Consider the following 4,340-nt stretch of genomic DNA (forward strand, 5'->3'; position numbering starts at 1 on the left):
GCGACTGAAGCTGCATGCATGGAATCAGTAATGTGAGTACTTGACAATTCTATCACACCCAAAAGTGTTTCCCCTTTCTTTGCTCTTGCCATAATTAGCGTCAACGTCTGGTACATCCTGTGCTTTGTGATTATTTCTGACATTCCTCTTGAAATTGCTATCATTTCTCATTTCGCTGCTGCTAACATTATGTGTCGCTTCAATTCCACTGTTTTTATCATTTTAGATTGCGATTTGTCATCTTTATCTATGCTAGACAGCGTCCCCATTAAATCTGTTGTCGTACATTCGTGCTTAATAAACAAATCGGATTGCGACAACTTGGTTTCGAACTTTGTGGCAACATTCGCAATAACTGAAGCCGTCAGTGAAACTCTGACAGGCACAACTTGGTCGTCCTTTCTTTTCATGCAGTCAGTTGTATGTTTTTAGCAGCTAAGGCTTCGTCAATGATTTTTATTTGACATAATAAGCAATATAACAGTGAAAGACTACAATAAAAAGGTCATACTTTTGTCTTTTATTACACATTTGCATAGCTTTCCCATTGCAGTGCTCTCAGAGCTCTTCAGAAACTGTATTATGCAAATAGAAGTTTGAAGTGAAGCCCTGAATAGTTAGATTGCCCTTGCTCCACATTACCCTGGCGTCCATTGGGACTCCAATCCATTTTGATCCCAGAAATTAAAACATCAAAAGGGAACTCACTGAATGTTAAGTAATCTTTGCTTTTTGCATAGCATACGTTGTCACTGCTAAATTATTGTGTTATGTCTGTTAGCGTATATTCTTGTGACTGTGCAATTTTGAGAGCAGCAAGAAAGACTTGTGAGTCCTTGGTCTTAAAACATTGCATCAGTAAAATATAGTTTCATGTTGCGAGTACTGAAATGCTTTTTTTCCCCCTTTTCTTTAAATGTGCATGATCATGGCTTCCACGTGAACATATTTTATGTGTGGGTGTGAAAAGTGATTACACATTGCACATACATTTCTAATTTTAACTTGAAAAACAACACAAAGTGAGCACTTGGATTGAACAGTTTACACACACTTAGCAATTATTATAAATATATTTTATTTCTGGGTTCAATCCCCTCGCCTGCACTGAGGGATTTTGCCTCATCTTTCTGAGCCATGACTCTCAGGTGTTTGCTGACTAGTGATTTTTCTAAATTCACACAGCTGTTAATGGTTCTGGTTTTCACCTAGGTGGCCTGCGTTTGACTCCTGATATGGGATGAAATCTTTTATTTTTTTCCAGAATTTCCTTCGGGATAAATAAAGGGCCAGGTTTTGTTCTTGGTCCAGGAGTCACATGATGAGGCTCATCCAATCAGTTGACTGATGGTTTCTGGTGCACTGGCAGTTTTCCAAATGTAACGAAAAACAGAAAATTCCAGCAGGACAGATTAGCTTTGAACCCCTGTGGACTGCAGAAACAAGACCATGATCCAGTAGAACCAGGACCAGTTCCAGAACTAAGACCAATTCAGATTGAATAAATAAAAAAGTATAATTTTAAATTTGTAGGTATTTTTTTCCACCTAAAATAGACAGAAAATCTAAATTGTAATATTTAAATTATTTTTATGGACACAGAAAAAAGTAATTAATTCCACTTACCTTCTGTGTTCTTGGTTCCCACGAAGTCCATTGTGTTGAAATCAGCAGAAATTTGCAACGTGAAATTTGGAAATTCCCGGAAATCGGCTTTGTTTAGTTTGACATTTGCTTTTGGAGTGGTTTGGTTTCATTTTTGGTTTTTTTTTGGTTTCATTTTCAGTTTTTGAATTCGTTTCATTTTTGGTTCTTAGTTTTTGGTTTCATTTTCAGTTTTTGAATTCGTTTCATTCTTGGTTTCAATTTTGGTTTTTATTTACCCCACCCATACCCTTTCGTTTCCTACCTCTTGTCCAAGGCAGGATTCGGACCGGCGTGCCATCGCTTGCAGGCGTTAGCTTTGTCCGCTGATCCATCTCCAGCGTTGGTGAATGCTGATGACCAGAGAGAGGAAGAGCATTCCGAAGGAGGCGCCTGCAGGAAACGGATATTACGCATCTTGTGTTTGTCAAGGCATCGAAGCTGAGCACTAGCTGTAGCTCAGCTCGCAGTGCTGTTCGTCTGAAGACTGGACGGTTGGTGGTTCGAGACCCCTCGGCTCCTTTCTCATGTGATCACTGCAGCGCTTATTTTCCACCTGTGAGTTAACGAGCTACAATGTCTACAGGTATTTTCCAATCATTATTTCTGCTTTGACTGAAAGGAGTTTTTCTAATCAGTACTGATCAACTCCAGCTGGTGATGTTACTAGGCAACAGTGCTTCCTGATTGAATGGCTGAAACAGGAAGAGCTGGTGAAACTGTCTCCTTTCCCTCTTTTTTAAGTAGCTCATTGGGTAAAGAAGCTATCAGTTATTTATGGTTCAGGTGGTTCTGGGTTTAATCCCCTCACCTGGACTGAGGGATTTTGGCTCATCTTTCTGAGCCATGACTCTCAGGTGTTTGCTGACTAGTGATTTTTTTTTATTCACACAGCTGTTAATGTTCCTGGAGGCAATACTTTATTGAACCTTTATTTTTACATGTAAGATCAATCAAAGATAACTTTTCATTGACGAAGACCACCTGCAGACTTGGTTCTGATGTGCACATGTGGTCCCATATGGTCTATTGGTTAGGATTCCTGGTTTTCACCCAGGCGGCCTGGGTTAGACTCCCGGTATGGGAACAACTTATTTGTTGACTCGTGATTATTTAAAATTCACACAGCTGTTAAGGTTCATGGAGACAATACTTTAATGAACCATTTCTAATTTTACCAGGTAAGATCAATCAATGATAACTTCTCATTGAGCAAGACCTGCTCACAAGTCCTGGAGTTCCGCCCCTTGGGCTTCAGCTGGGCCGGTGACCTCCACCCATGTCCTCCCTCTGTCGACAACTCGTTAGCTCTGCAGCGGACCAATCACAACTCTGCATTCTTTTTGTGTTATTTATTGGTTGTCGATGGTTATTTTTTTCATTATCAGTTGTTTATTGGTTGTTTACCAATAAGGGGCAACTGAATTGCCCCTTGGGATAAATAAAGTTGTCTGAATCTGAATCTGAATCTGAGTTTACAAGTAATCTGAGGACAAGACTGAAAAGATCAATGCGAGCTGCTTCTGATTTGCCAGCCAAGTGATCAAGAGAAGTGATCCGAAACATTAGCACCTTTTTACATCCGGCAGCGTTCAATATTGATTCTCTGCACTGGGCTGTCTAGTGTGGACATGTGCAAACGAGAGCCCCCTTATTACTCGCAGACACACACACGCACACACACACACACACACACACACACCTAATCACTCCTTTAAATGTATTCTTATGGTATCTATTGATAATGCTGCATAGATAAAAGGAATCTATACAGCATTATAGATTGGCTAGTTCGACTCAATTTATGAAAGCAATAAATGTATAAACGATTCTTCGCTTCTTTATTTCTCTCTCTCTCTCTCTCTCATACACATTCACAAATGCCAAAGTTGTTTGCAAGATTTTAAGGATTTTAAAAGAAAACACACAAACAATCCTCAGCGTGACAGGGATTCATCACTTTAAATTAAACCCTTCAGCCTAATCTCAGGCACTGTTTTCAAGTTGTTTATTCTACACATTAGTCTCATAAATATCAAGTTACCAAGATGCCCAAGTTCTCTGTGCTGCAGCTGTGGGATGAATCAACAACAGTGAGTTTATACAAAACAGGAAAAGTGCTGATTGAGTTTTAGTTGACAGGAGTCATAAATCATGGGGATCTGGACAGTCTGGATAAAATTCAAAACAAATAAAGTAGATATTGAGGAAAGAAGTATGAGCAAAATATCCCTCTCTGCCCAAATCTGCTGGGGAAGACTCAAGCCGAGCCCATTGTGTGTCTCTTTATGATCATTTCATGGCACCTTGTCGTTATTTTTGCATTTCTTTGTGGCTGTTTTTCATAATTCATCCGCCAACAGAGACAGTGCTTGTTCAATGGGCCTATTTTGTTAGAGGTAAACGCGTCTTACTCTTTGTGTCACATCACAATAATTAGCATTCTGAAATGACAATGACTCATTACTCATGAAGTTGTCATGTGTCAAAACCCTGAGTGGGTTTTTTGTTTTGCTTAGTTACCATTGTAGCAAATGAACAGAAATTGAACTTTGATGAATAGCATGTATCAAAGCATCTCAGCTGTCTTAAAGTTGGTGGCACATCTTTTCTGCTTTAAGCAAGCCAGTTCCATCATTAAAACATGAACTGAACAGCAAATTAGTTTCACATCAGTTGCTTTTTATCATGTGCAG

General features: G+C 39.4%; 1 non-coding gene across 1 annotated transcript; it reads left to right on the plus strand.

The window, feature by feature from the left end:
• The first annotated feature begins 2,659 nt into the window (after positions 1 to 2,659).
• Positions 2,660 to 2,731, plus strand: trnae-uuc (transfer RNA glutamic acid (anticodon UUC)). Its single transcript has one exon. It is a non-coding gene; the product is annotated as a tRNA-Glu (tRNA).
• Positions 2,732 to 4,340: the final 1,609 nt, after the last annotated feature.

This window comes from Brachionichthys hirsutus, unplaced genomic scaffold (genome assembly GCF_040956055.1).
Source record: "Brachionichthys hirsutus isolate HB-005 unplaced genomic scaffold, CSIRO-AGI_Bhir_v1 contig_887, whole genome shotgun sequence".
Classification (NCBI taxonomy): Eukaryota; Metazoa; Chordata; class Actinopteri; order Lophiiformes; family Brachionichthyidae; genus Brachionichthys; species Brachionichthys hirsutus.